We start from the raw sequence: 26,552 nt of genomic DNA, 5'->3' as shown, positions 1-26,552 counted from the left end.
AACCCACGACCCTGAGATTAAGAGTCTCATGCTCTACGACTGAGCTAGCCGGGCTCCACACAATGCTTTACGAGCCATACAATACTGATGGACCTGCTGACCATCTATGTGAAGATCCTTTTGACTACAGCTTATCTCCTGCTGCCACAAATGAGGCTACAATCCCATTCAATGAAAAATTGTCTCCGAAAGGCCTCAAATCTGCTTCAAATGATACGTGGCTATCAGCACCATTATTCAACACACATGCTCGACTGTGCGCACAACGCCTTCTGGCGTAGCTCTTGGGCCCTGAATCAGACGCAGTAGTTCCAACAAAAACTCTCCTGAACGGGCTCTGTGCCGAAAATTTCGCTACAGATCACCCTTGTCTTGCTTGAGCATCAGGTAGACGCCGGTTTGCAGCCAGAAGCGGACAGCAGCAACTTTCAACTAGTTTTGTAGTACTCAAACAACACAGTAAAACAGCATGCATCTTTTGCAGACTGGAAAAACTCGACCGTGACAGGATTCGAACCTGCAATCTTCGGATCCGAAGTCCGACGCCTTATCCATTAGGCCACACGGTCACTGGCGCAATACGCTTCCCCAAACACACCTCATTACCGCCATTTGTGCACTTCCCGGAATGAATTTACCATCTTTGACGCAATTCTCCAATTTCAGTACTAAAAATGCGCCGCTACTTCTTGCTGTGTCCCATCGCAAGTTACATTCAAGCCCTTATGACGCTCATCAAACAAGAGCGTGCCAAATCCAGCTTCAATCGCTTAGTGCCATCTCAGTCGGTTGCTGAAGGTACCTCACCCTATGAGATACAATGGCGAGTTGCCGCTATTACAAAGCGGCGGCGGCGCCGACGACGACGACAGCCGCGAGGGTCTGTATCAGGGGTAGAAAATACATCACAAGAACTAAGTATTTCACGTCGGCATTCTCCGGAGACTCCCAAAAGCAGCAGTTTCTGGTGCCTACTTTATAGCACCATTCGCACTATTCATTTGCGAGAGCATTTCTTAAATACCGCACCCATTTATAATTTGTTTATCCTTGACCGCTTTTTTCGAAAGGGCCACGGTGGGAGGGGCTTTTACAAAATTCATTTGCCTCCTGTGAAGGATCGAACTCACGACCTCTGGTTTACTAGACCAGCGCTCTGCCACTGAGCTAAGGAGCGCCTCCTAGCGCGCTTTTCGGGTACTTTGTTCTTATGACTAGTAGAATCGGAGATCTTCAGCTGGAAACGCACCGCATTAGCGACCATTATTTGCATTTAGTTAGCACAGCTGCTGCTTTCCTACACATCTCACACGATATCGATGTCACCTAAAATTCCAAAACAACACATTTATTTCATTTCAGAGTTACTTTCAGCTTCAAATACCATTCCTCTGATATTCATACGAAGCTAGCATCGTCGTAACCCGTTACGTTCGTTACGCAAGGCTCACGAGAGGGGCGCAGGTTGCATCCGCGTAGACACAAAATTTTGCGCCGCCCAGCGTGGGGCTCGAACCCACGACCCTGAGATTAAGAGTCCTCATGCTCTACCGACTGAGCTAGCCGGGCTCCACACAATGCTTTACGAGCCATACAATACTGATGGGACCTGCGACCATCTATGAAGATCCTTTTGACTACAGCTTATCTCCTGCTGCCACAAATGAGCTACAATCCCATTCAATGAAAAATTGTCTCCGAAAGGCATCAATCTGCTTCAAATGATACGTGGCTATCAGCACCATTATTCAACACACATGCTCGACTGTGCGCAGACGCCTGTGGCGTAGCTCTTGGGCCCTGAATCAGACGCAGTAGTTCCAACAAAAACTCTCCTGAACGGCTCTGTGCCGAAAATTTCGCTACAGATCACCCTTGTCTTGCTTGAGCTTCAGGTAGACGCCGGTTTGCAGCCAGGAAGCGGACAGCAGCAACTTTCAACTAGTTTTGTAGTACTCAAACAACACAGTAAAACAGCATGCATCTTTTGCAGAACTGGAAAAACTCGACCGTGACAGGATTCGAACCTGCAATCTTCGGATCCGAAGATCCGACGCCTTATCCATTAGGCCACACGGTCACTGGCGCAATACGCTTCCCCAAACACACCTCATTACCGCCATTTGTGCACTTCCCGGAATGAATTTTTACCATCTTTGACGCAATTCTCCAATTTCAGTACTAAAAATGCGACGCTACTTCTTGCTGTGTCCCATCGCAAGTTACATTCAAGCCCTTATGACGCTCATCAAACAAGAGCGTGCAAATCAGCTTCAATCGCTTAGTGCCATCTCAGTCGGTTGCAGAAGGTACCTCACCCTATGAGATACAATGGCGAGTTGCCGCTATTACCAAAGCGGCGGCGGCGCCGACGACGACGACAGCCGCGAGGGTCTCTATCAGGGGTAGAAAATACATCACAAGAACTAAGTATTTCACGTCGGCATTCTCCGGAGACTCCCAAAAGCAGCAGTTTCTGGTGCCTACTTTAATAGCACCATTCGCACTATTCATTTGCGAGAGCATTTCTTAAATACCGCACCCATTTATAATTTGTTTTATCCTTGACCGCTTTTTTCGAAAGGGCCACGGTGGGAGGGGCTTTTACAAATTCATTTGCCTCCTGTGAGGATCGAACTCACGACCTCTGGTTTACTAGACCAGCGCTCTGCCACTGAGCTAAGGAGGCGCCTCCTAGCGCGCTTTTCGGGTACTTTGTTCTTATGGACTAGTGAATCGGAGATCTTCAGCTGGAAACGCACCGCATTAGCGACCATTATTTGCATTTAGTTAGCACAGCTGCTGCTTTCCTACACATCTCACACGATATCGATGTACACCTAAAATTCCAAAACAACACATTTATTTCATTTCAGAGTTACTTTCAGCTTCAAATACCATTCCTCTGATATTCATACGAAGCTAGGCATCGTCGTAACCCGTTACGTTCGTTACGCAAGGCTCACGAGAGGGGCGCAGGTTGCATCCGCGTAGACACAAAATTTTGCGCCGCCCAGCGTGGGGCTCGAACCCACGACCCTGAGATTAAGAGTCTCATGCTCTACCGACTGAGCTAGCCGGGCTCCACACAATGCTTTACGAGCCATACAATACTGATGGGACCTGCGACCATCTATGGAAGATCCTTTTGACTACAGCTTATCTCCTGCTGCCACAAATGAGCTACAATCCCATTCAATGAAAAATTGTCTCCGAAAGGCATCAAATCTGCTTCAAATGATACGTGGCTATCAGCACCATTATTCAACACACATGCTCGACTGTGCGCAGACGCCTGTGGCGTAGCTCTTGGGCCCTGAATCAGACGCAGTAGTTCCAACAAAAACTCTCCTGAACGGCTCTGTGCCGAAAATTTCGCTACAGATCACCCTTGTCTTGCTTGAGCTTCAGGTAGACGCCGGTTTGCAGCCAGGAAGCGGACAGCAGCAACTTTCAACTAGTTTTGTAGTACTCAAACAACACAGTAAAACAGCATGCATCTTTTGCAGAACTGGAAAAACTCGACCGTGACAGGATTCGAACCTGCAATCTTCGGATCCGAAGTCCGACGCCTTATCCATTAGGCCACACGGTCACTGGCGCAATACGCTTCCCCAAACACACCTCATTACCGCCATTTGTGCACTTCCCGGAATGAATTTACCATCTTTGACGCAATTCTCCAATTTCAGTACTAAAAATGCGACGCTACTTCTTGCTGTGTCCCATCGCAAGTTACATTCAAGCCCTTATGACGCTCATCAAACAAGAGCGTGCAAATCAGCTTCAATCGCTTAGTGCCATCTCAGTCGGTTGCAGAAGGTACCTCACCCTATGAGATACAATGGCGAGTTGCCGCTATTACCAAAGCGGCGGCGGCGCCGACGACGACGACAGCCGCGAGGGTCTCTATCAGGGGTAGAAAATACATCACAAGAACTAAGTATTTCACGTCGGCATTCTCCGGAGACTCCCAAAAGCAGCAGTTTCTGGTGCCTACTTTAATAGCACCATTCGCACTATTCATTTGCGAGAGCATTTCTTAAATACCGCACCCATTTATAATTTGTTTTATCCTTGACCGCTTTTTTCGAAAGGGCCACGGTGGGAGGGGCTTTTACAAAATTCATTTGCCTCCTGTGAGGATCGAACTCACGACCTCTGGTTTACTAGACCAGCGCTCTGCCACTGAGCTAAGGAGGCGCCTCCTAGCGCGCTTTTCGGGTACTTTGTTCTTATGGACTAGTGAATCGGAGATCTTCAGCTGGAAACGCACCGCATTAGCGACCATTATTTGCATTTAGTTAGCACAGCTGCTGCTTTCCTACACATCTCACACGATATCGATGTACACCTAAAATTCCAAAACAACACATTTATTTCATTTCAGAGTTACTTTCAGCTTCAAATACCATTCCTCTGATATTCATACGAAGCTAGGCATCGTCGTAACCCGTTACGTTCGTTACGCAAGGCTCACGAGAGGGGCGCAGGTTGCATCCGCGTAGACACAAAATTTTGCGCCGCCCAGCGTGGGGCTCGAACCCACGACCCTGAGATTAAGAGTCTCATGCTCTACCGACTGAGCTAGCCGGGCTCCACACAATGCTTTACGAGCCATACAATACTGATGGGACCTGCGACCATCTATGGAAGATCCTTTTGACTACAGCTTATCTCCTGCTGCCACAAATGAGCTACAATCCCATTCAATGAAAAATTGTCTCCGAAAGGCATCAAATCTGCTTCAAATGATACGTGGCTATCAGCACCATTATTCAACACACATGCTCGACTGTGCGCAGACGCCTGTGGCGTAGCTCTTGGGCCCTGAATCAGACGCAGTAGTTCCAACAAAAACTCTCCTGAACGGCTCTGTGCCGAAAATTTCGCTACAGATCACCCTTGTCTTGCTTGAGCTTCAGGTAGACGCCGGTTTGCAGCCAGGAAGCGGACAGCAGCAACTTTCAACTAGTTTTGTAGTACTCAAACAACACAGTAAAACAGCATGCATCTTTTGCAGAACTGGAAAAACTCGACCGTGACAGGATTCGAACCTGCAATCTTCGGATCCGAAGTCCGACGCCTTATCCATTAGGCCACACGGTCACTGGCGCAATACGCTTCCCCAAACACACCTCATTACCGCCATTTGTGCACTTCCCGGAATGAATTTACCATCTTTGACGCAATTCTCCAATTTCAGTACTAAAAATGCGACGCTACTTCTTGCTGTGTCCCATCGCAAGTTACATTCAAGCCCTTATGACGCTCATCAAACAAGAGCGTGCAAATCAGCTTCAATCGCTTAGTGCCATCTCAGTCGGTTGCAGAAGGTACCTCACCCTATGAGATACAATGGCGAGTTGCCGCTATTACCAAAGCGGCGGCGGCGCCGACGACGACGACAGCCGCGAGGGTCTCTATCAGGGGTAGAAAATACATCACAAGAACTAAGTATTTCACGTCGGCATTCTCCGGAGACTCCCAAAAGCAGCAGTTTCTGGTGCCTACTTTAATAGCACCATTCGCACTATTCATTTGCGAGAGCATTTCTTAAATACCGCACCCATTTATAATTTGTTTTATCCTTGACCGCTTTTTTCGAAAGGGCCACGGTGGGAGGGGCTTTTACAAAATTCATTTGCCTCCTGTGAGGATCGAACTCACGACCTCTGGTTTACTAGACCAGCGCTCTGCCACTGAGCTAAGGAGGCGCCTCCTAGCGCGCTTTTCGGGTACTTTGTTCTTATGGACTAGTGAATCGGAGATCTTCAGCTGGAAACGCACCGCATTAGCGACCATTATTTGCATTTAGTTAGCACAGCTGCTGCTTTCCTACACATCTCACACGATATCGATGTACACCTAAAATTCCAAAACAACACATTTATTTCATTTCAGAGTTACTTTCAGCTTCAAATACCATTCCTCTGATATTCATACGAAGCTAGGCATCGTCGTAACCCGTTACGTTCGTTACGCAAGGCTCACGAGAGGGGCGCAGGTTGCATCCGCGTAGACACAAAATTTTGCGCCGCCCAGCGTGGGGCTCGAACCCACGACCCTGAGATTAAGAGTCTCATGCTCTACCGACTGAGCTAGCCGGGCTCCACACAATGCTTTACGAGCCATACAATACTGATGGGACCTGCGACCATCTATGGAAGATCCTTTTGACTACAGCTTATCTCCTGCTGCCACAAATGAGCTACAATCCCATTCAATGAAAAATTGTCTCCGAAAGGCATCAAATCTGCTTCAAATGATACGTGGCTATCAGCACCATTATTCAACACACATGCTCGACTGTGCGCACACGCCTGTGGCGTAGCTCTTGGGCCCTGAATCAGACGCAGTAGTTCCAACAAAAACTCTCCTGAACGGCTCTGTGCCGAAAATTTCGCTACAGATCACCCTTGTCTTGCTTGAGCTTCAGGTAGACGCCGGTTTGCAGCCAGGAAGCGGACAGCAGCAACTTTCAACTAGTTTTGTAGTACTCAAACAACACAGTAAAACAGCATGCATCTTTTGCAGAACTGGAAAAACTCGACCGTGACAGGATTCGAACCTGCAATCTTCGGATCCGAAGTCCGACGCCTTATCCATTAGGCCACACGGTCACTGGCGCAATACGCTTCCCCAAACACACCTCATTACCGCCATTTGTGCACTTCCCGGAATGAATTTACCATCTTTGACGCAATTCTCCAATTTCAGTACTAAAAATGCGACGCTACTTCTTGCTGTGTCCCATCGCAAGTTACATTCAAGCCCTTATGACGCTCATCAAACAAGAGCGTGCAAATCAGCTTCAATCGCTTAGTGCCATCTCAGTCGGTTGCAGAAGGTACCTCACCCTATGAGATACAATGGCGAGTTGCCGCTATTACCAAAGCGGCGGCGGCGCCGACGACGACGACAGCCGCGAGGGTCTCTATCAGGGGTAGAAAATACATCACAAGAACTAAGTATTTCACGTCGGCATTCTCCGGAGACTCCCAAAAGCAGCAGTTTCTGGTGCCTACTTTAATAGCACCATTCGCACTATTCATTTGCGAGAGCATTTCTTAAATACCGCACCCATTTATAATTTGTTTTATCCTTGACCGCTTTTTTCGAAAGGGCCACGGTGGGAGGGGCTTTTACAAAATTCATTTGCCTCCTGTGAGGATCGAACTCACGACCTCTGGTTTACTAGACCAGCGCTCTGCCACTGAGCTAAGGAGGCGCCTCCTAGCGCGCTTTTCGGGTACTTTGTTCTTATGGACTAGTGAATCGGAGATCTTCAGCTGGAAACGCACCGCATTAGCGACCATTATTTGCATTTAGTTAGCACAGCTGCTGCTTTCCTACACATCTCACACGATATCGATGTACACCTAAAATTCCAAAACAACACATTTATTTCATTTCAGAGTTACTTTCAGCTTCAAATACCATTCCTCTGATATTCATACGAAGCTAGGCATCGTCGTAACCCGTTACGTTCGTTACGCAAGGCTCACGAGAGGGGCGCAGGTTGCATCCGCGTAGACACAAAATTTTGCGCCGCCCAGCGTGGGGCTCGAACCCACGACCCTGAGATTAAGAGTCTCATGCTCTACCGACTGAGCTAGCCGGGCTCCACACAATGCTTTACGAGCCATACAATACTGATGGGACCTGCGACCATCTATGGAAGATCCTTTTGACTACAGCTTATCTCCTGCTGCCACAAATGAGCTACAATCCCATTCAATGAAAAATTGTCTCCGAAAGGCATCAAATCTGCTTCAAATGATACGTGGCTATCAGCACCATTATTCAACACACATGCTCGACTGTGCGCACACGCCTGTGGCGTAGCTCTTGGGCCCTGAATCAGACGCAGTAGTTCCAACAAAAACTCTCCTGAACGGCTCTGTGCCGAAAATTTCGCTACAGATCACCCTTGTCTTGCTTGAGCTTCAGGTAGACGCCGGTTTGCAGCCAGGAAGCGGACAGCAGCAACTTTCAACTAGTTTTGTAGTACTCAAACAACACAGTAAAACAGCATGCATCTTTTGCAGAACTGGAAAAACTCGACCGTGACAGGATTCGAACCTGCAATCTTCGGATCCGAAGTCCGACGCCTTATCCATTAGGCCACACGGTCACTGGCGCAATACGCTTCCCCAAACACACCTCATTACCGCCATTTGTGCACTTCCCGGAATGAATTTACCATCTTTGACGCAATTCTCCAATTTCAGTACTAAAAATGCGACGCTACTTCTTGCTGTGTCCCATCGCAAGTTACATTCAAGCCCTTATGACGCTCATCAAACAAGAGCGTGCAAATCAGCTTCAATCGCTTAGTGCCATCTCAGTCGGTTGCAGAAGGTACCTCACCCTATGAGATACAATGGCGAGTTGCCGCTATTACCAAAGCGGCGGCGGCGCCGACGACGACGACAGCCGCGAGGGTCTCTATCAGGGGTAGAAAATACATCACAAGAACTAAGTATTTCACGTCGGCATTCTCCGGAGACTCCCAAAAGCAGCAGTTTCTGGTGCCTACTTTAATAGCACCATTCGCACTATTCATTTGCGAGAGCATTTCTTAAATACCGCACCCATTTATAATTTGTTTTATCCTTGACCGCTTTTTTCGAAAGGGCCACGGTGGGAGGGGCTTTTACAAAATTCATTTGCCTCCTGTGAGGATCGAACTCACGACCTCTGGTTTACTAGACCAGCGCTCTGCCACTGAGCTAAGGAGGCGCCTCCTAGCGCGCTTTTCGGGTACTTTGTTCTTATGGACTAGTGAATCGGAGATCTTCAGCTGGAAACGCACCGCATTAGCGACCATTATTTGCATTTAGTTAGCACAGCTGCTGCTTTCCTACACATCTCACACGATATCGATGTACACCTAAAATTCCAAAACAACACATTTATTTCATTTCAGAGTTACTTTCAGCTTCAAATACCATTCCTCTGATATTCATACGAAGCTAGGCATCGTCGTAACCCGTTACGTTCGTTACGCAAGGCTCACGAGAGGGGCGCAGGTTGCATCCGCGTAGACACAAAATTTTGCGCCGCCCAGCGTGGGGCTCGAACCCACGACCCTGAGATTAAGAGTCTCATGCTCTACCGACTGAGCTAGCCGGGCTCCACACAATGCTTTACGAGCCATACAATACTGATGGGACCTGCGACCATCTATGGAAGATCCTTTTGACTACAGCTTATCTCCTGCTGCCACAAATGAGCTACAATCCCATTCAATGAAAAATTGTCTCCGAAAGGCATCAAATCTGCTTCAAATGATACGTGGCTATCAGCACCATTATTCAACACACATGCTCGACTGTGCGCACACGCCTGTGGCGTAGCTCTTGGGCCCTGAATCAGACGCAGTAGTTCCAACAAAAACTCTCCTGAACGGCTCTGTGCCGAAAATTTCGCTACAGATCACCCTTGTCTTGCTTGAGCTTCAGGTAGACGCCGGTTTGCAGCCAGGAAGCGGACAGCAGCAACTTTCAACTAGTTTTGTAGTACTCAAACAACACAGTAAAACAGCATGCATCTTTTGCAGAACTGGAAAAACTCGACCGTGACAGGATTCGAACCTGCAATCTTCGGATCCGAAGTCCGACGCCTTATCCATTAGGCCACACGGTCACTGGCGCAATACGCTTCCCCAAACACACCTCATTACCGCCATTTGTGCACTTCCCGGAATGAATTTACCATCTTTGACGCAATTCTCCAATTTCAGTACTAAAAATGCGACGCTACTTCTTGCTGTGTCCCATCGCAAGTTACATTCAAGCCCTTATGACGCTCATCAAACAAGAGCGTGCAAATCAGCTTCAATCGCTTAGTGCCATCTCAGTCGGTTGCAGAAGGTACCTCACCCTATGAGATACAATGGCGAGTTGCCGCTATTACCAAAGCGGCGGCGGCGCCGACGACGACGACGACAGCCGCGAGGGTCTGTATCAGGGGTAGAAAATACATCACAAGAACTAAGTATTTCACGTCGGCATTCTCCGGAGACTCCCAAAAGCAGCAGTTTCTGGTGCCTACTTTAATAGCACCATTCGCACTATTCATTTGCGAGAGCATTTCTTAAATACCGCACCCATTTATAATTTGTTTTATCCTTGACCGCTTTTTTCGAAAGGGCCACGGTGGGAGGGGCTTTTACAAAATTCATTTGCCTCCTGTGAGGATCGAACTCACGACCTCTGGTTTACTAGACCAGCGCTCTGCCACTGAGCTAAGGAGGCGCCTCCTAGCGCGCTTTTCGGGTACTTTGTTCTTATGGACTAGTGAATCGGAGATCTTCAGCTGGAAACGCACCGCATTAGCGACCATTATTTGCATTTAGTTAGCACAGCTGCTGCTTTCCTACACATCTCACACGATATCGATGTACACCTAAAATTCCAAAACAACACATTTATTTCATTTCAGAGTTACTTTCAGCTTCAAATACCATTCCTCTGATATTCATACGAAGCTAGGCATCGTCGTAACCCGTTACGTTCGTTACGCAAGGCTCACGAGAGGGGCGCAGGTTGCATCCGCGTAGACACAAAATTTTGCGCCGCCCAGCGTGGGGCTCGAACCCACGACCCTGAGATTAAGAGTCTCATGCTCTACCGACTGAGCTAGCCGGGCTCCACACAATGCTTTACGAGCCATACAATACTGATGGGACCTGCGACCATCTATGGAAGATCCTTTTGACTACAGCTTATCTCCTGCTGCCACAAATGAGCTACAATCCCATTCAATGAAAAATTGTCTCCGAAAGGCATCAAATCTGCTTCAAATGATACGTGGCTATCAGCACCATTATTCAACACACATGCTCGACTGTGCGCAGACGCCTGTGGCGTAGCTCTTGGGCCCTGAATCAGACGCAGTAGTTCCAACAAAAACTCTCCTGAACGGCTCTGTGCCGAAAATTTCGCTACAGATCACCCTTGTCTTGCTTGAGCTTCAGGTAGACGCCGGTTTGCAGCCAGGAAGCGGACAGCAGCAACTTTCAACTAGTTTTGTAGTACTCAAACAACACAGTAAAACAGCATGCATCTTTTGCAGAACTGGAAAAACTCGACCGTGACAGGATTCGAACCTGCAATCTTCGGATCCGAAGTCCGACGCCTTATCCATTAGGCCACACGGTCACTGGCGCAATACGCTTCCCCAAACACACCTCATTACCGCCATTTGTGCACTTCCCGGAATGAATTTACCATCTTTGACGCAATTCTCCAATTTCAGTACTAAAAATGCGACGCTACTTCTTGCTGTGTCCCATCGCAAGTTACATTCAAGCCCTTATGACGCTCATCAAACAAGAGCGTGCAAATCAGCTTCAATCGCTTAGTGCCATCTCAGTCGGTTGCAGAAGGTACCTCACCCTATGAGATACAATGGCGAGTTGCCGCTATTACCAAAGCGGCGGCGGCGCCGACGACGACGACAGCCGCGAGGGTCTCTATCAGGGGTAGAAAATACATCACAAGAACTAAGTATTTCACGTCGGCATTCTCCGGAGACTCCCAAAAGCAGCAGTTTCTGGTGCCTACTTTAATAGCACCATTCGCACTATTCATTTGCGAGAGCATTTCTTAAATACCGCACCCATTTATAATTTGTTTTATCCTTGACCGCTTTTTTCGAAAGGGCCACGGTGGGAGGGGCTTTTACAAAATTCATTTGCCTCCTGTGAGGATCGAACTCACGACCTCTGGTTTACTAGACCAGCGCTCTGCCACTGAGCTAAGGAGGCGCCTCCTAGCGCGCTTTTCGGGTACTTTGTTCTTATGGACTAGTGAATCGGAGATCTTCAGCTGGAAACGCACCGCATTAGCGACCATTATTTGCATTTAGTTAGCACAGCTGCTGCTTTCCTACACATCTCACACGATATCGATGTACACCTAAAATTCCAAAACAACACATTTATTTCATTTCAGAGTTACTTTCAGCTTCAAATACCATTCCTCTGATATTCATACGAAGCTAGGCATCGTCGTAACCCGTTACGTTCGTTACGCAAGGCTCACGAGAGGGGCGCAGGTTGCATCCGCGTAGACACAAAATTTTGCGCCGCCCAGCGTGGGGCTCGAACCCACGACCCTGAGATTAAGAGTCTCATGCTCTACCGACTGAGCTAGCCGGGCTCCACACAATGCTTTACGAGCCATACAATACTGATGGGACCTGCGACCATCTATGGAAGATCCTTTTGACTACAGCTTATCTCCTGCTGCCACAAATGAGCTACAATCCCATTCAATGAAAAATTGTCTCCGAAAGGCATCAAATCTGCTTCAAATGATACGTGGCTATCAGCACCATTATTCAACACACATGCTCGACTGTGCGCACACGCCTGTGGCGTAGCTCTTGGGCCCTGAATCAGACGCAGTAGTTCCAACAAAAACTCTCCTGAACGGCTCTGTGCCGAAAATTTCGCTACAGATCACCCTTGTCTTGCTTGAGCTTCAGGTAGACGCCGGTTTGCAGCCAGGAAGCGGACAGCAGCAACTTTCAACTAGTTTTGTAGTACTCAAACAACACAGTAAAACAGCATGCATCTTTTGCAGAACTGGAAAAACTCGACCGTGACAGGATTCGAACCTGCAATCTTCGGATCCGAAGTCCGACGCCTTATCCATTAGGCCACACGGTCACTGGCGCAATACGCTTCCCCAAACACACCTCATTACCGCCATTTGTGCACTTCCCGGAATGAATTTACCATCTTTGACGCAATTCTCCAATTTCAGTACTAAAAATGCGACGCTACTTCTTGCTGTGTCCCATCGCAAGTTACATTCAAGCCCTTATGACGCTCATCAAACAAGAGCGTGCAAATCAGCTTCAATCGCTTAGTGCCATCTCAGTCGGTTGCAGAAGGTACCTCACCCTATGAGATACAATGGCGAGTTGCCGCTATTACCAAAGCGGCGGCGGCGCCGACGACGACGACAGCCGCGAGGGTCTCTATCAGGGGTAGAAAATACATCACAAGAACTAAGTATTTCACGTCGGCATTCTCCGGAGACTCCCAAAAGCAGCAGTTTCTGGTGCCTACTTTAATAGCACCATTCGCACTATTCATTTGCGAGAGCATTTCTTAAATACCGCACCCATTTATAATTTGTTTTATCCTTGACCGCTTTTTTCGAAAGGGCCACGGTGGGAGGGGCTTTTACAAAATTCATTTGCCTCCTGTGAGGATCGAACTCACGACCTCTGGTTTACTAGACCAGCGCTCTGCCACTGAGCTAAGGAGGCGCCTCCTAGCGCGCTTTTCGGGTACTTTGTTCTTATGGACTAGTGAATCGGAGATCTTCAGCTGGAAACGCACCGCATTAGCGACCATTATTTGCATTTAGTTAGCACAGCTGCTGCTTTCCTACACATCTCACACGATATCGATGTACACCTAAAATTCCAAAACAACACATTTATTTCATTTCAGAGTTACTTTCAGCTTCAAATACCATTCCTCTGATATTCATACGAAGCTAGGCATCGTCGTAACCCGTTACGTTCGTTACGCAAGGCTCACGAGAGGGGCGCAGGTTGCATCCGCGTAGACACAAAATTTTGCGCCGCCCAGCGTGGGGCTCGAACCCACGACCCTGAGATTAAGAGTCTCATGCTCTACCGACTGAGCTAGCCGGGCTCCACACAATGCTTTACGAGCCATACAATACTGATGGGACCTGCGACCATCTATGGAAGATCCTTTTGACTACAGCTTATCTCCTGCTGCCACAAATGAGCTACAATCCCATTCAATGAAAAATTGTCTCCGAAAGGCATCAAATCTGCTTCAAATGATACGTGGCTATCAGCACCATTATTCAACACACATGCTCGACTGTGCGCACACGCCTGTGGCGTAGCTCTTGGGCCCTGAATCAGACGCAGTAGTTCCAACAAAAACTCTCCTGAACGGCTCTGTGCCGAAAATTTCGCTACAGATCACCCTTGTCTTGCTTGAGCTTCAGGTAGACGCCGGTTTGCAGCCAGGAAGCGGACAGCAGCAACTTTCAACTAGTTTTGTAGTACTCAAACAACACAGTAAAACAGCATGCATCTTTTGCAGAACTGGAAAAACTCGACCGTGACAGGATTCGAACCTGCAATCTTCGGATCCGAAGTCCGACGCCTTATCCATTAGGCCACACGGTCACTGGCGCAATACGCTTCCCCAAACACACCTCATTACCGCCATTTGTGCACTTCCCGGAATGAATTTACCATCTTTGACGCAATTCTCCAATTTCAGTACTAAAAATGCGACGCTACTTCTTGCTGTGTCCCATCGCAAGTTACATTCAAGCCCTTATGACGCTCATCAAACAAGAGCGTGCAAATCAGCTTCAATCGCTTAGTGCCATCTCAGTCGGTTGCAGAAGGTACCTCACCCTATGAGATACAATGGCGAGTTGCCGCTATTACCAAAGCGGCGGCGGCGCCGACGACGACGACAGCCGCGAGGGTCTGTATCAGGGGTAGAAAATACATCACAAGAACTAAGTATTTCACGTCGGCATTCTCCGGAGACTCCCAAAAGCAGCAGTTTCTGGTGCCTACTTTAATAGCACCATTCGCACTATTCATTTGCGAGAGCATTTCTTAAATACCGCACCCATTTATAATTTGTTTTATCCTTGACCGCTTTTTTCGAAAGGGCCACGGTGGGAGGGGCTTTTACAAAATTCATTTGCCTCCTGTGAGGATCGAACTCACGACCTCTGGTTTACTAGACCAGCGCTCTGCCACTGAGCTAAGGAGGCGCCTCCTAGCGCGCTTTTCGGGTACTTTGTTCTTATGGACTAGTGAATCGGAGATCTTCAGCTGGAAACGCACCGCATTAGCGACCATTATTTGCATTTAGTTAGCACAGCTGCTGCTTTCCTACACATCTCACACGATATCGATGTACACCTAAAATTCCAAAACAACACATTTATTTCATTTCAGAGTTACTTTCAGCTTCAAATACCATTCCTCTGATATTCATACGAAGCTAGGCATCGTCGTAACCCGTTACGTTCGTTACGCAAGGCTCACGAGAGGGGCGCAGGTTGCATCCGCGTAGACACAAAATTTTGCGCCGCCCAGCGTGGGGCTCGAACCCACGACCCTGAGATTAAGAGTCTCATGCTCTACCGACTGAGCTAGCCGGGCTCCACACAATGCTTTACGAGCCATACAATACTGATGGGACCTGCGACCATCTATGGAAGATCCTTTTGACTACAGCTTATCTCCTGCTGCCACAAATGAGCTACAATCCCATTCAATGAAAAATTGTCTCCGAAAGGCATCAAATCTGCTTCAAATGATACGTGGCTATCAGCACCATTATTCAACACACATGCTCGACTGTGCGCAGACGCCTGTGGCGTAGCTCTTGGGCCCTGAATCAGACGCAGTAGTTCCAACAAAAACTCTCCTGAACGGCTCTGTGCCGAAAATTTCGCTACAGATCACCCTTGTCTTGCTTGAGCTTCAGGTAGACGCCGGTTTGCAGCCAGGAAGCGGACAGCAGCAACTTTCAACTAGTTTTGTAGTACTCAAACAACACAGTAAAACAGCATGCATCTTTTGCAGAACTGGAAAAACTCGACCGTGACAGGATTCGAACCTGCAATCTTCGGATCCGAAGTCCGACGCCTTATCCATTAGGCCACACGGTCACTGGCGCAATACGCTTCCCCAAACACACCTCATTACCGCCATTTGTGCACTTCCCGGAATGAATTTACCATCTTTGACGCAATTCTCCAATTTCAGTACTAAAAATGCGACGCTACTTCTTGCTGTGTCCCATCGCAAGTTACATTCAAGCCCTTATGACGCTCATCAAACAAGAGCGTGCAAATCAGCTTCAATCGCTTAGTGCCATCTCAGTCGGTTGCAGAAGGTACCTCACCCTATGAGATACAATGGCGAGTTGCCGCTATTACCAAAGCGGCGGCGGCGCCGACGACGACGACAGCCGCGAGGGTCTCTATCAGGGGTAGAAAATACATCACAAGAACTAAGTATTTCACGTCGGCATTCTCCGGAGACTCCCAAAAGCAGCAGTTTCTGGTGCCTACTTTAATAGCACCATTCGCACTATTCATTTGCGAGAGCATTTCTTAAATACCGCACCCATTTATAATTTGTTTTATCCTTGACCGCTTTTTTCGAAAGGGCCACGGTGGGAGGGGCTTTTACAAAATTCATTTGCCTCCTGTGAGGATCGAACTCACGACCTCTGGTTTACTAGACCAGCGCTCTGCCACTGAGCTAAGGAGGCGCCTCCTAGCGCGCTTTTCGGGTACTTTGTTCTTATGGACTAGTGAATCGGAGATCTTCAGCTGGAAACGCACCGCATTAGCGACCATTATTTGCATTTAGTTAGCACAGCTGCTGCTTTCCTACACATCTCACACGATATCGATGTACACCTAAAATTCCAAAACAACACATTTATTTCATTTCAGAGTTACTTTCAGCTTCAAATACCATTCCTCTGATATTCATACGAAGCTAGGCATCGTCGTAACCCGTTACGTTCGTTACGCAAGGCTCACGAGAGGGGCGCAGGTTGCATCCGCGTAGACACAAAATTTTGCGCCGCCCAGCGTGGGGCTCGAACCCACGACCCTGAGATTAAGAGTCTCATGCTCTACCGACTGAGCTAGCCGGGCTCCACACAATGCTTTACGAGCCATACAATACTGATGGGACCTGCGACCATCTATGGAAGATCCTTTTGACTACAGCTTATCTCCTGCTGCCACAAATGAGCTACAATCCCATTCAATGAAAAATTGTCTCCGAAAGGCATCAAATCTGCTTCAAATGATACGTGGCTATCAGCACCATTATTCAACACACATGCTCGACTGTGCGCAGACGCCTGTGGCGTAGCTCTTGGGCCCTGAATCAGACGCAGTAGTTCCAACAAAAACTCTCCTGAACGGCTCTGTGCCGAAAATTTCGCTACAGATCACCCTTGTCTTGCTTGAGCTTCAGGTAGACGCCGGTTTGCAGCCAGGAAGCGGACAGCAGCAACTTTCAACTAGTTTTGTAGTACTCAAACAACACAGTAAAACAGCATGCATCTTTTGCAGAACTGGAAAAACTCGACCGTGACAGGATTCGAACCTGCAATCTTCGGATCCGAAGTCCGACGCCTTATCCATTAGGCCACACGGTCACTGGCGCAATACGCTTCCCCAAACACACCTCATTACCGCCATTTGTGCACTTCCCGGAATGAATTTACCATCTTTGACGCAATTCTCCAATTTCAGTACTAAAAATGCGACGCTACTTCTTGCTGTGTCCCATCGCAAGTTACATTCAAGCCCTTATGACGCTCATCAAACAAGAGCGTGCAAATCAGCTTCAATCGCTTAGTGCCATCTCAGTCGGTTGCAGAAGGTACCTCACCCTATGAGATACAATGGCGAGTTGCCGCTATTACCAAAGCGGCGGCGGCGCCGACGACGACGACAGCCGCGAGGGTCTCTATCAGGGGTAGAAAATACATCACAAGAACTAAGTATTTCACGTCGGCATTCTCCGGAGACTCCCAAAAGCAGCAGTTTCTGGTGCCTACTTTAATAGCACCATTCGCACTATTCATTTGCGAGAGCATTTCTTAAATACCGCACCCATTTATAATTTGTTTTATCCTTGACCGCTTTTTTCGAAAGGGCCACGGTGGGAGGGGCTTTTACAAAATTCATTTGCCTCCTGTGAGGATCGAACTCACGACCTCTGGTTTACTAGACCAGCGCTCTGCCACTGAGCTAAGGAGGCGCCTCCTAGCGCGCTTTTCGGGTACTTTGTTCTTATGGACTAGTGAATCGGAGATCTTCAGCTGGAAACGCACCGCATTAGCGACCATTATTTGCATTTAGTTAGCACAGCTGCTGCTTTCCTACACATCTCACACGATATCGATGTACACCTAAAATTCCAAAACAACACATTTATTTCATTTCAGAGTTACTTTCAGCTTCAAATACCATTCCTCTGATATTCATACGAAGCTAGGCATCGTCGTAACCCGTTACGTTCGTTACGCAAGGCTCACGAGAGGGGCGCAGGTTGCATCCGCGTAGACACAAAATTTTGCGCCGCCCAGCGTGGGGCTCGAACCCACGACCCTGAGATTAAGAGTCTCATGCTCTACCGACTGAGCTAGCCGGGCTCCACACAATGCTTTACGAGCCATACAATACTGATGGGACCTGCGACCATCTATGGAAGATCCTTTTGACTACAGCTTATCTCCTGCTGCCACAAATGAGCTACAATCCCATTCAATGAAAAATTGTCTCCGAAAGGCATCAAATCTGCTTCAAATGATACGTGGCTATCAGCACCATTATTCAACACACATGCTCGACTGTGCGCAGACGCCTGTGGCGTAGCTCTTGGGCCCTGAATCAGACGCAGTAGTTCCAACAAAAACTCTCCTGAACGGCTCTGTGCCGAAAATTTCGCTACAGATCACCCTTGTCTTGCTTGAGCTTCAGGTAGACGCCGGTTTGCAGCCAGGAAGCGGACAGCAGCAACTTTCAACTAGTTTTGTAGTACTCAAACAACACAGTAAAACAGCATGCATCTTTTGCAGAACTGGAAAAACTCGACCGTGACAGGATTCGAACCTGCAATCTTCGGATCCGAAGTCCGACGCCTTATCCATTAGGCCACACGGTCACTGGCGCAATACGCTTCCCCAAACACACCTCATTACCGCCATTTGTGCACTTCCCGGAATGAATTTACCATCTTTGACGCAATTCTCCAATTTCAGTACTAAAAATGCGACGCTACTTCTTGCTGTGTCCCATCGCAAGTTACATTCAAGCCCTTATGACGCTCATCAAACAAGAGCGTGCAAATCAGCTTCAATCGCTTAGTGCCATCTCAGTCGGTTGCAGAAGGTACCTCACCCTATGAGATACAATGGCGAGTTGCCGCTATTACCAAAGCGGCGGCGGCGCCGACGACGACGACAGCCGCGAGGGTCTCTATCAGGGGTAGAAAATACATCACAAGAACTAAGTATTTCACGTCGGCATTCTCCGGAGACTCCCAAAAGCAGCAGTTTCTGGTGCCTACTTTAATAGCACCATTCGCACTATTCATTTGCGAGAGCATTTCTTAAATACCGCACCCATTTATAATTTGTTTTATCCTTGACCGCTTTTTTCGAAAGGGCCACGGTGGGAGGGGCTTTTACAAAATTCATTTGCCTCCTGTGAGGATCGAACTCACGACCTCTGGTTTACTAGACCAGCGCTCTGCCACTGAGCTAAGGAGGCGCCTCCTAGCGCGCTTTTCGGGTACTTTGTTCTTATGGACTAGTGAATCGGAGATCTTCAGCTGGAAACGCACCGCATTAGCGACCATTATTTGCATTTAGTTAGCACAGCTGCTGCTTTCCTACACATCTCACACGATATCGATGTACACCTAAAATTCCAAAACAACACATTTATTTCATTTCAGAGTTACTTTCAGCTTCAAATACCATTCCTCTGATATTCATACGAAGCTAGGCATCGTCGTAACCCGTTACGTTCGTTACGCAAGGCTCACGAGAGGGGCGCAGGTTGCATCCGCGTAGACACAAAATTTTGCGCCGCCCAGCGTGGGGCTCGAACCCACGACCCTGAGATTAAGAGTCTCATGCTCTACCGACTGAGCTAGCCGGGCTCCACACAATGCTTTACGAGCCATACAATACTGATGGGACCTGCGACCATCTATGGAAGATCCTTTTGACTACAGCTTATCTCCTGCTGCCACAAATGAGCTACAATCCCATTCAATGAAAAATTGTCTCCGAAAGGCATCAAATCTGCTTCAAATGATACGTGGCTATCAGCACCATTATTCAACACACATGCTCGACTGTGCGCAGACGCCTGTGGCGTAGCTCTTGGGCCCTGAATCAGACGCAGTAGTTCCAACAAAAACTCTCCTGAACGGCTCTGTGCCGAAAATTTCGCTACAGATCACCCTTGTCTTGCTTGAGCTTCAGGTAGACGCCGGTTTGCAGCCAGGAAGCGGACAGCAGCAACTTTCAACTAGTTTTGTAGTACTCAAACAACACAGTAAAACAGCATGCATCTTTTGCAGAACTGGAAAAACTCGACCGTGACAGGATTCGAACCTGCAATCTTCGGATCCGAAGTCCGACGCCTTATCCATTAGGCCACACGGTCACTGGCGCAATACGCTTCCCCAAACACACCTCATTACCGCCATTTGTGCACTTCCCGGAATGAATTTACCATCTTTGACGCAATTCTCCAATTTCAGTACTAAAAATGCGACGCTACTTCTTGCTGTGTCCCATCGCAAGTTACATTCAAGCCCTTATGACGCTCATCAAACAAGAGCGTGCAAATCAGCTTCAATCGCTTAGTGCCATCTCAGTCGGTTGCAGAAGGTACCTCACCCTATGAGATACAATGGCGAGTTGCCGCTATTACCAAAGCGGCGGCGGCGCCGACGACGACGACAGCCGCGAGGGTCTGTATCAGGGGTAGAAAATACATCACAAGAACTAAGTATTTCACGTCGGCATTCTCCGGAGACTCCCAAAAGCAGCAGTTTCTGGTGCCTACTTTAATAGCACCATTCGCACTATTCATTTGCGAGAGCATTTCTTAAATACCGCACCCATTTATAATTTGTTTTATCCTTGACCGCTTTTTTCGAAAGGGCCACGGTGGGAGGGGCTTTTACAAAATTCATTTGCCTCCTGTGAGGATCGAACTCACGACCTCTGGTTTACTAGACCAGCGCTCTGCCACTGAGCTAAGGAGGCGCCTCCTAGCGCGCTTTTCGGGTACTTTGTTCTTATGGACTAGTGAATCGGAGATCTTCAGCTGGAAACGCACCGCATTAGCGACCATTATTTGCATTTAGTTAGCACAGCTGCTGCTTTCCTACACATCTCACACGATATCGATGTACACCTAAAATTCCAAAACAACACATTTATTTCATTTCAGAGTTACTTTCAGCTTCAAATACCATTCCTCTGATATTCATACGAAGCTAGGCATCGTCGTAACCCGTTACGTTCGTTACGCAAGGCTCACGAGAGGGGCGCAGGTTGCATCCGCGTAGACACAAAATTTGCGCCGCCCAGCGTGGGGCTCGAACCCACGACCCTGAGATTAAGAGTCTCATGCTCTACCGACTGAGCTAGCCGGGCTCCACACAATGCTTTACGAGCCATACAATACTGATGGGACCTGCGACCATCTATGGAAGATCCTTTTGACTACAGCTTATCTCCTGCTGCCACAAATGAGCTACAATCCCATTCAATGAAAAATTGTCTCCGAAAGGCATCAAATCTGCTTCAAATGATACGTGGCTATCAGCACCATTATTCAACACACATGCTCGACTGTGCGCAGACGCCTGTGGCGTAGCTCTTGGGCCCTGAATCAGACGCAGTAGTTCCAACAAAAACTCTCCTGAACGGCTCTGTGCCGAAAATTTCGCTACAGATCACCCTTGTCTTGCTTGAGCTTCAGGTAGACGCCGGTTTGCAGCCAGGAAGCGGACAGCAGCAACTTTCAACTAGTTTTGTAGTACTCAAACAACACAGTAAAACAGCATGCATCTTTTGCAGAACTGGAAAAACTCGACCGTGACAGGATTCGAACCTGCAATCTTCGGATCCGAAGTCCGACGCCTTATCCATTAGGCCACACGGTCACTGGCGCAATACGCTTCCCCAAACACACCTCATTACCGCCATTTGTGCACTTCCCGGAATGAATTTACCATCTTTGACGCAATTCTCCAATTTCAGTACTAAAAATGCGACGCTACTTCTTGCTGTGTCCCATCGCAAGTTACATTCAAGCCCTTATGACGCTCATCAAACAAGAGCGTGCAAATCAGCTTCAATCGCTTAGTGCCATCTCAGTCGGTTGCAGAAGGTACCTCACCCTATGAGATACAATGGCGAGTTGCCGCTATTACCAAAGCGGCGGCGGCGCCGACGACGACGACAGCCGCGAGGGTCTCTATCAGGGGTAGAAAATACATCACAAGAACTAAGTATTTCACGTCGGCATTCTCCGGAGACTCCCAAAAGCAGCAGTTTCTGGTGCCTACTTTAATAGCACCATTCGCACTATTCATTTGCGAGAGCATTTCTTAAATACCGCACCCATTTATAATTTGTTTTATCCTTGACCGCTTTTTTCGAAAGGGCCACGGTGGGAGGGGCTTTTACAAAATTCATTTGCCTCCTGTGAGGATCGAACTCACGACCTCTGGTTTACTAGACCAGCGCTCTGCCACTGAGCTAAGGAGGCGCCTCCTAGCGCGCTTTTCGGGTACTTTGTTCTTATGGACTAGTGAATCGGAGATCTTCAGCTGGAAACGCACCGCATTAGCGACCATTATTTGCATTTAGTTAGCACAGCTGCTGCTTTCCTACACATCTCACACGATATCGATGTACACCTAAAATTCCAAAACAACACATTTATTTCATTTCAGAGTTACTTTCAGCTTCAAATACCATTCCTCTGATATTCATACGAAGCTAGGCATCGTCGTAACCCGTTACGTTCGTTACGCAAGGCTCACGAGAGGGGCGCAGGTTGCATCCGCGTAGACACAAAATTTTGCGCCGCCCAGCGTGGGGCTCGAACCCACGACCCTGAGATTAAGAGTCTCATGCTCTACCGACTGAGCTAGCCGGGCTCCACACAATGCTTTACGAGCCATACAATACTGATGGGACCTGCGACCATCTATGGAAGATCCTTTTGACTACAGCTTATCTCCTGCTGCCACAAATGAGCTACAATCCCATTCAATGAAAAATTGTCTCCGAAAGGCATCAAATCTGCTTCAAATGATACGTGGCTATCAGCACCATTATTCAACACACATGCTCGACTGTGCGCAGACGCCTGTGGCGTAGCTCTTGGGCCCTGAATCAGACGCAGTAGTTCCAACAAAAACTCTCCTGAACGGCTCTGTGCCGAAAATTTCGCTACAGATCACCCTTGTCTTGCTTGAGCTTCAGGTAGACGCCGGTTTGCAGCCAGGAAGCGGACAGCAGCAACTTTCAACTAGTTTTGTAGTACTCAAACAACACAGTAAAACAGCATGCATCTTTTGCAGAACTGGAAAAACTCGACCGTGACAGGATTCGAACCTGCAATCTTCGGATCCGAAGTCCGACGCCTTATCCATTAGGCCACACGGTCACTGGCGCAATACGCTTCCCCAAACACACCTCATTACCGCCATTTGTGCACTTCCCGGAATGAATTTACCATCTTTGACGCAATTCTCCAATTTCAGTACTAAAAATGCGACGCTACTTCTTGCTGTGTCCCATCGCAAGTTACATTCAAGCCCTTATGACGCTCATCAAACAAGAGCGTGCAAATCAGCTTCAATCGCTTAGTGCCATCTCAGTCGGTTGCAGAAGGTACCTCACCCTATGAGATACAATGGCGAGTTGCCGCTATTACCAAAGCGGCGGCGGCGCCGACGACGACGACAGCCGCGAGGGTCTGTATCAGGGGTAGAAAATACATCACAAGAACTAAGTATTTCACGTCGGCATTCTCCGGAGACTCCCAAAAGCAGCAGTTTCTGGTGCCTACTTTAATAGCACCATTCGCACTATTCATTTGCGAGAGCATTTCTTAAATACCGCACCCATTTATAATTTGTTTTATCCTTGACCGCTTTTTTCGAAAGGGCCACGGTGGGAGGGGCTTTTACAAAATTCATTTGCCTCCTGTGAGGATCGAACTCACGACCTCTGGTTTACTAGACCAGCGCTCTGCCACTGAGCTAAGGAGGCGCCTCCTAGCGCGCTTTTCGGGTACTTTGTTCTTATGGACTAGTGAATCGGAGATCTTCAGCTGGAAACGCACCGCATTAGCGACCATTATTTGCATTTAGTTAGCACAGCTGCTGCTTTCCTACACATCTCACACGATATCGATGTACACCTAAAATTCCAAAACAACACATTTATTTCATTTCAGAGTTACTTTCAGCTTCAAATACCATTCCTCTGATATTCATACGAAGCTAGGCATCGTCGTAACCCGTTACGTTCGTTACGCAAGGCTCACGAGAGGGGCGCAGGTTGCATCCGCGTAGACACAAAATTTTGCGCCGCCCAGCGTGGGGCTCGAACCCACGACCCTGAGATTAAGAGTCTCATGCTCTACCGACTGAGCTAGCCGGGCTCCACACAATGCTTTACGAGCCATACAATACTGATGGGACCTGCGACCATCTATGGAAGATCCTTTTGACTACAGCTTATCTCCTGCTGCCACAAATGAGCTACAATCCCATTCAATGAAAAATTGTCTCCGAAAGGCATCAAATCTGCTTCAAATGATACGTGGCTATCAGCACCATTATTCAACACACATGCTCGACTGTGCGCAGACGCCTGTGGCGTAGCTCTTGGGCCCTGAATCAGACGCAGTAGTTCCAACAAAAACTCTCCTGAACGGCTCTGTGCCGAAAATTTCGCTACAGATCACCCTTGTCTTGCTTGAGCTTCAGGTAGACGCCGGTTTGCAGCCAGGAAGCGGACAGCAGCAACTTTCAACTAGTTTTGTAGTACTCAAACAACACAGTAAAACAGCATGCATCTTTTGCAGAACTGGAAAAACTCGACCGTGACAGGATTCGAACCTGCAATCTTCGGATCCGAAGTCCGACGCCTTATCCATTAGGCCACACGGTCACTGGCGCAATACGCTTCCCCAAACACACCTCATTACCGCCATTTGTGCACTTCCCGGAATGAATTTACCATCTTTGACGCAATTCTCCAATTTCAGTACTAAAAATGCGACGCTACTTCTTGCTGTGTCCCATCGCAAGTTACATTCAAGCCCTTATGACGCTCATCAAACAAGAGCGTGCAAATCAGCTTCAATCGCTTAGTGCCATCTCAGTCGGTTGCAGAAGGTACCTCACCCTATGAGATACAATGGCGAGTTGCCGCTATTACCAAAGCGGCGGCGGCGCCGACGACGACGACAGCCGCGAGGGTCTGTATCAGGGGTAGAAAATACATCACAAGAACTAAGTATTTCACGTCGGCATTCTCCGGAGACTCCCAAAAGCAGCAGTTTCTGGTGCCTACTTTAATAGCACCATTCGCACTATTCATTTGCGAGAGCATTTCTTAAATACCGCACCCATTTATAATTTGTTTTATCCTTGACCGCTTTTTTCGAAAGGGCCACGGTGGGAGGGGCTTTTACAAAATTCATTTGCCTCCTGTGAGGATCGAACTCACGACCTCTGGTTTACTAGACCAGCGCTCTGCCACTGAGCTAAGGAGGCGCCTCCTAGCGCGCTTTTCGGGTACTTTGTTCTTATGGACTAGTGAATCGGAGATCTTCAGCTGGAAACGCACCGCATTAGCGACCATTATTTGCATTTAGTTAGCACAGCTGCTGCTTTCCTACACATCTCACACGATATCGATGTACACCTAAAATTCCAAAACAACACATTTATTTCATTTCAGAGTTACTTTCAGCTTCAAATACCATTCCTCTGATATTCATACGAAGCTAGGCATCGTCGTAACCCGTTACGTTCGTTACGCAAGGCTCACGAGAGGGGCGCAGGTTGCATCCGCGTAGACACAAAATTTTGCGCCGCCCAGCGTGGGGCTCGAACCCACGACCCTGAGATTAAGAGTCTCATGCTCTACCGACTGAGCTAGCCGGGCTCCACACAATGCTTTACGAGCCATACAATACTGATGGGACCTGCGACCATCTATGGAAGATCCTTTTGACTACAGCTTATCTCCTGCTGCCACAAATGAGCTACAATCCCATTCAATGAAAAATTGTCTCCGAAAGGCATCAAATCTGCTTCAAATGATACGTGGCTATCAGCACCATTATTCAACACACATGCTCGACTGTGCGCAGACGCCTGTGGCGTAGCTCTTGGGCCCTGAATCAGACGCAGTAGTTCCAACAAAAACTCTCCTGAACGGCTCTGTGCCGAAAATTTCGCTACAGATCACCCTTGTCTTGCTTGAGCTTCAGGTAGACGCCGGTTTGCAGCCAGGAAGCGGACAGCAGCAACTTTCAACTAGTTTTGTAGTACTCAAACAACACAGTAAAACAGCATGCATCTTTTGCAGAACTGGAAAAACTCGACCGTGACAGGATTCGAACCTGCAATCTTCGGATCCGAAGTCCGACGCCTTATCCATTAGGCCACACGGTCACTGGCGCAATACGCTTCCCCAAACACACCTCATTACCGCCATTTGTGCACTTCCCGGAATGAATTTACCATCTTTGACGCAATTCTCCAATTTCAGTACTAAAAATGCGACGCTACTTCTTGCTGTGTCCCATCGCAAGTTACATTCAAGCCCTTATGACGCTCATCAAACAAGAGCGTGCAAATCAGCTTCAATCGCTTAGTGCCATCTCAGTCGGTTGCAGAAGGTACCTCACCCTATGAGA

The 26,552-nt window shown here is 48.1% G+C and overlaps 51 non-coding genes across 51 annotated transcripts; all 51 read right to left on the bottom strand.

The window, feature by feature from the left end:
* Positions 1–496: 496 nt before the first annotated feature.
* Trnar-ucg (transfer RNA arginine (anticodon UCG)) lies at positions 497–569 on the bottom strand. Its single transcript has one exon. It is a non-coding gene; the product is annotated as a tRNA-Arg (tRNA).
* A 535-nt stretch (positions 570–1,104) lies between these two features.
* On the bottom strand, positions 1,105–1,178 carry Trnat-agu (transfer RNA threonine (anticodon AGU)). The gene has a single exon. It is a non-coding gene; the product is annotated as a tRNA-Thr (tRNA).
* A 317-nt stretch (positions 1,179–1,495) lies between these two features.
* Positions 1,496–1,569, bottom strand: Trnak-cuu (transfer RNA lysine (anticodon CUU)). Its single transcript has one exon. It is a non-coding gene; the product is annotated as a tRNA-Lys (tRNA).
* Positions 1,570–2,617: 1,048 nt separating this feature from the next.
* Trnat-agu (transfer RNA threonine (anticodon AGU)) lies at positions 2,618–2,689 on the bottom strand. The gene has a single exon. It is a non-coding gene; the product is annotated as a tRNA-Thr (tRNA).
* A 321-nt stretch (positions 2,690–3,010) lies between these two features.
* Positions 3,011–3,083, bottom strand: Trnak-cuu (transfer RNA lysine (anticodon CUU)). The gene has a single exon. It is a non-coding gene; the product is annotated as a tRNA-Lys (tRNA).
* Positions 3,084–3,522: 439 nt separating this feature from the next.
* Positions 3,523–3,595, bottom strand: Trnar-ucg (transfer RNA arginine (anticodon UCG)). Its single transcript has one exon. It is a non-coding gene; the product is annotated as a tRNA-Arg (tRNA).
* Positions 3,596–4,131: 536 nt separating this feature from the next.
* On the bottom strand, positions 4,132–4,203 carry Trnat-agu (transfer RNA threonine (anticodon AGU)). Its single transcript has one exon. It is a non-coding gene; the product is annotated as a tRNA-Thr (tRNA).
* Positions 4,204–4,524: 321 nt separating this feature from the next.
* Positions 4,525–4,597, bottom strand: Trnak-cuu (transfer RNA lysine (anticodon CUU)). The gene has a single exon. It is a non-coding gene; the product is annotated as a tRNA-Lys (tRNA).
* A 439-nt stretch (positions 4,598–5,036) lies between these two features.
* Trnar-ucg (transfer RNA arginine (anticodon UCG)) lies at positions 5,037–5,109 on the bottom strand. Its single transcript has one exon. It is a non-coding gene; the product is annotated as a tRNA-Arg (tRNA).
* Positions 5,110–5,645: 536 nt separating this feature from the next.
* Positions 5,646–5,717, bottom strand: Trnat-agu (transfer RNA threonine (anticodon AGU)). Its single transcript has one exon. It is a non-coding gene; the product is annotated as a tRNA-Thr (tRNA).
* Positions 5,718–6,038: 321 nt separating this feature from the next.
* Trnak-cuu (transfer RNA lysine (anticodon CUU)) lies at positions 6,039–6,111 on the bottom strand. Its single transcript has one exon. It is a non-coding gene; the product is annotated as a tRNA-Lys (tRNA).
* Positions 6,112–6,550: 439 nt separating this feature from the next.
* Positions 6,551–6,623, bottom strand: Trnar-ucg (transfer RNA arginine (anticodon UCG)). Its single transcript has one exon. It is a non-coding gene; the product is annotated as a tRNA-Arg (tRNA).
* A 536-nt stretch (positions 6,624–7,159) lies between these two features.
* On the bottom strand, positions 7,160–7,231 carry Trnat-agu (transfer RNA threonine (anticodon AGU)). Its single transcript has one exon. It is a non-coding gene; the product is annotated as a tRNA-Thr (tRNA).
* Positions 7,232–7,552: 321 nt separating this feature from the next.
* Trnak-cuu (transfer RNA lysine (anticodon CUU)) lies at positions 7,553–7,625 on the bottom strand. Its single transcript has one exon. It is a non-coding gene; the product is annotated as a tRNA-Lys (tRNA).
* Positions 7,626–8,064: 439 nt separating this feature from the next.
* Trnar-ucg (transfer RNA arginine (anticodon UCG)) lies at positions 8,065–8,137 on the bottom strand. Its single transcript has one exon. It is a non-coding gene; the product is annotated as a tRNA-Arg (tRNA).
* Positions 8,138–8,673: 536 nt separating this feature from the next.
* On the bottom strand, positions 8,674–8,745 carry Trnat-agu (transfer RNA threonine (anticodon AGU)). Its single transcript has one exon. It is a non-coding gene; the product is annotated as a tRNA-Thr (tRNA).
* A 321-nt stretch (positions 8,746–9,066) lies between these two features.
* Positions 9,067–9,139, bottom strand: Trnak-cuu (transfer RNA lysine (anticodon CUU)). Its single transcript has one exon. It is a non-coding gene; the product is annotated as a tRNA-Lys (tRNA).
* Positions 9,140–9,578: 439 nt separating this feature from the next.
* On the bottom strand, positions 9,579–9,651 carry Trnar-ucg (transfer RNA arginine (anticodon UCG)). The gene has a single exon. It is a non-coding gene; the product is annotated as a tRNA-Arg (tRNA).
* A 539-nt stretch (positions 9,652–10,190) lies between these two features.
* Trnat-agu (transfer RNA threonine (anticodon AGU)) lies at positions 10,191–10,262 on the bottom strand. Its single transcript has one exon. It is a non-coding gene; the product is annotated as a tRNA-Thr (tRNA).
* A 321-nt stretch (positions 10,263–10,583) lies between these two features.
* On the bottom strand, positions 10,584–10,656 carry Trnak-cuu (transfer RNA lysine (anticodon CUU)). Its single transcript has one exon. It is a non-coding gene; the product is annotated as a tRNA-Lys (tRNA).
* Positions 10,657–11,095: 439 nt separating this feature from the next.
* Trnar-ucg (transfer RNA arginine (anticodon UCG)) lies at positions 11,096–11,168 on the bottom strand. The gene has a single exon. It is a non-coding gene; the product is annotated as a tRNA-Arg (tRNA).
* A 536-nt stretch (positions 11,169–11,704) lies between these two features.
* On the bottom strand, positions 11,705–11,776 carry Trnat-agu (transfer RNA threonine (anticodon AGU)). Its single transcript has one exon. It is a non-coding gene; the product is annotated as a tRNA-Thr (tRNA).
* A 321-nt stretch (positions 11,777–12,097) lies between these two features.
* Trnak-cuu (transfer RNA lysine (anticodon CUU)) lies at positions 12,098–12,170 on the bottom strand. The gene has a single exon. It is a non-coding gene; the product is annotated as a tRNA-Lys (tRNA).
* A 439-nt stretch (positions 12,171–12,609) lies between these two features.
* On the bottom strand, positions 12,610–12,682 carry Trnar-ucg (transfer RNA arginine (anticodon UCG)). Its single transcript has one exon. It is a non-coding gene; the product is annotated as a tRNA-Arg (tRNA).
* A 536-nt stretch (positions 12,683–13,218) lies between these two features.
* Trnat-agu (transfer RNA threonine (anticodon AGU)) lies at positions 13,219–13,290 on the bottom strand. Its single transcript has one exon. It is a non-coding gene; the product is annotated as a tRNA-Thr (tRNA).
* Positions 13,291–13,611: 321 nt separating this feature from the next.
* Positions 13,612–13,684, bottom strand: Trnak-cuu (transfer RNA lysine (anticodon CUU)). Its single transcript has one exon. It is a non-coding gene; the product is annotated as a tRNA-Lys (tRNA).
* A 439-nt stretch (positions 13,685–14,123) lies between these two features.
* On the bottom strand, positions 14,124–14,196 carry Trnar-ucg (transfer RNA arginine (anticodon UCG)). Its single transcript has one exon. It is a non-coding gene; the product is annotated as a tRNA-Arg (tRNA).
* A 536-nt stretch (positions 14,197–14,732) lies between these two features.
* Positions 14,733–14,804, bottom strand: Trnat-agu (transfer RNA threonine (anticodon AGU)). Its single transcript has one exon. It is a non-coding gene; the product is annotated as a tRNA-Thr (tRNA).
* A 321-nt stretch (positions 14,805–15,125) lies between these two features.
* On the bottom strand, positions 15,126–15,198 carry Trnak-cuu (transfer RNA lysine (anticodon CUU)). The gene has a single exon. It is a non-coding gene; the product is annotated as a tRNA-Lys (tRNA).
* Positions 15,199–15,637: 439 nt separating this feature from the next.
* On the bottom strand, positions 15,638–15,710 carry Trnar-ucg (transfer RNA arginine (anticodon UCG)). The gene has a single exon. It is a non-coding gene; the product is annotated as a tRNA-Arg (tRNA).
* Positions 15,711–16,246: 536 nt separating this feature from the next.
* On the bottom strand, positions 16,247–16,318 carry Trnat-agu (transfer RNA threonine (anticodon AGU)). Its single transcript has one exon. It is a non-coding gene; the product is annotated as a tRNA-Thr (tRNA).
* Positions 16,319–16,639: 321 nt separating this feature from the next.
* On the bottom strand, positions 16,640–16,712 carry Trnak-cuu (transfer RNA lysine (anticodon CUU)). The gene has a single exon. It is a non-coding gene; the product is annotated as a tRNA-Lys (tRNA).
* A 439-nt stretch (positions 16,713–17,151) lies between these two features.
* Trnar-ucg (transfer RNA arginine (anticodon UCG)) lies at positions 17,152–17,224 on the bottom strand. The gene has a single exon. It is a non-coding gene; the product is annotated as a tRNA-Arg (tRNA).
* Positions 17,225–17,760: 536 nt separating this feature from the next.
* Positions 17,761–17,832, bottom strand: Trnat-agu (transfer RNA threonine (anticodon AGU)). The gene has a single exon. It is a non-coding gene; the product is annotated as a tRNA-Thr (tRNA).
* A 321-nt stretch (positions 17,833–18,153) lies between these two features.
* Trnak-cuu (transfer RNA lysine (anticodon CUU)) lies at positions 18,154–18,226 on the bottom strand. The gene has a single exon. It is a non-coding gene; the product is annotated as a tRNA-Lys (tRNA).
* Positions 18,227–18,665: 439 nt separating this feature from the next.
* Trnar-ucg (transfer RNA arginine (anticodon UCG)) lies at positions 18,666–18,738 on the bottom strand. Its single transcript has one exon. It is a non-coding gene; the product is annotated as a tRNA-Arg (tRNA).
* Positions 18,739–19,274: 536 nt separating this feature from the next.
* On the bottom strand, positions 19,275–19,346 carry Trnat-agu (transfer RNA threonine (anticodon AGU)). Its single transcript has one exon. It is a non-coding gene; the product is annotated as a tRNA-Thr (tRNA).
* Positions 19,347–19,667: 321 nt separating this feature from the next.
* On the bottom strand, positions 19,668–19,740 carry Trnak-cuu (transfer RNA lysine (anticodon CUU)). The gene has a single exon. It is a non-coding gene; the product is annotated as a tRNA-Lys (tRNA).
* Positions 19,741–20,179: 439 nt separating this feature from the next.
* Trnar-ucg (transfer RNA arginine (anticodon UCG)) lies at positions 20,180–20,252 on the bottom strand. The gene has a single exon. It is a non-coding gene; the product is annotated as a tRNA-Arg (tRNA).
* A 536-nt stretch (positions 20,253–20,788) lies between these two features.
* Trnat-agu (transfer RNA threonine (anticodon AGU)) lies at positions 20,789–20,860 on the bottom strand. Its single transcript has one exon. It is a non-coding gene; the product is annotated as a tRNA-Thr (tRNA).
* A 320-nt stretch (positions 20,861–21,180) lies between these two features.
* On the bottom strand, positions 21,181–21,253 carry Trnak-cuu (transfer RNA lysine (anticodon CUU)). Its single transcript has one exon. It is a non-coding gene; the product is annotated as a tRNA-Lys (tRNA).
* Positions 21,254–21,692: 439 nt separating this feature from the next.
* Trnar-ucg (transfer RNA arginine (anticodon UCG)) lies at positions 21,693–21,765 on the bottom strand. The gene has a single exon. It is a non-coding gene; the product is annotated as a tRNA-Arg (tRNA).
* A 536-nt stretch (positions 21,766–22,301) lies between these two features.
* Positions 22,302–22,373, bottom strand: Trnat-agu (transfer RNA threonine (anticodon AGU)). Its single transcript has one exon. It is a non-coding gene; the product is annotated as a tRNA-Thr (tRNA).
* Positions 22,374–22,694: 321 nt separating this feature from the next.
* Trnak-cuu (transfer RNA lysine (anticodon CUU)) lies at positions 22,695–22,767 on the bottom strand. Its single transcript has one exon. It is a non-coding gene; the product is annotated as a tRNA-Lys (tRNA).
* A 439-nt stretch (positions 22,768–23,206) lies between these two features.
* Positions 23,207–23,279, bottom strand: Trnar-ucg (transfer RNA arginine (anticodon UCG)). Its single transcript has one exon. It is a non-coding gene; the product is annotated as a tRNA-Arg (tRNA).
* Positions 23,280–23,815: 536 nt separating this feature from the next.
* Positions 23,816–23,887, bottom strand: Trnat-agu (transfer RNA threonine (anticodon AGU)). Its single transcript has one exon. It is a non-coding gene; the product is annotated as a tRNA-Thr (tRNA).
* A 321-nt stretch (positions 23,888–24,208) lies between these two features.
* Positions 24,209–24,281, bottom strand: Trnak-cuu (transfer RNA lysine (anticodon CUU)). Its single transcript has one exon. It is a non-coding gene; the product is annotated as a tRNA-Lys (tRNA).
* A 439-nt stretch (positions 24,282–24,720) lies between these two features.
* On the bottom strand, positions 24,721–24,793 carry Trnar-ucg (transfer RNA arginine (anticodon UCG)). The gene has a single exon. It is a non-coding gene; the product is annotated as a tRNA-Arg (tRNA).
* Positions 24,794–25,329: 536 nt separating this feature from the next.
* On the bottom strand, positions 25,330–25,401 carry Trnat-agu (transfer RNA threonine (anticodon AGU)). Its single transcript has one exon. It is a non-coding gene; the product is annotated as a tRNA-Thr (tRNA).
* A 321-nt stretch (positions 25,402–25,722) lies between these two features.
* Trnak-cuu (transfer RNA lysine (anticodon CUU)) lies at positions 25,723–25,795 on the bottom strand. The gene has a single exon. It is a non-coding gene; the product is annotated as a tRNA-Lys (tRNA).
* Positions 25,796–26,234: 439 nt separating this feature from the next.
* Trnar-ucg (transfer RNA arginine (anticodon UCG)) lies at positions 26,235–26,307 on the bottom strand. Its single transcript has one exon. It is a non-coding gene; the product is annotated as a tRNA-Arg (tRNA).
* Positions 26,308–26,552: the final 245 nt, after the last annotated feature.

This window comes from Schistocerca nitens, unplaced genomic scaffold (assembly GCF_023898315.1).
Source record: "Schistocerca nitens isolate TAMUIC-IGC-003100 unplaced genomic scaffold, iqSchNite1.1 HiC_scaffold_317, whole genome shotgun sequence".
NCBI classification, from domain to species: Eukaryota; Metazoa; Arthropoda; class Insecta; order Orthoptera; family Acrididae; genus Schistocerca; species Schistocerca nitens.
The sequence above is the reverse complement of the archived record's forward strand: the minus strand, read 5'-3'. Positions and strand labels throughout refer to the sequence as shown.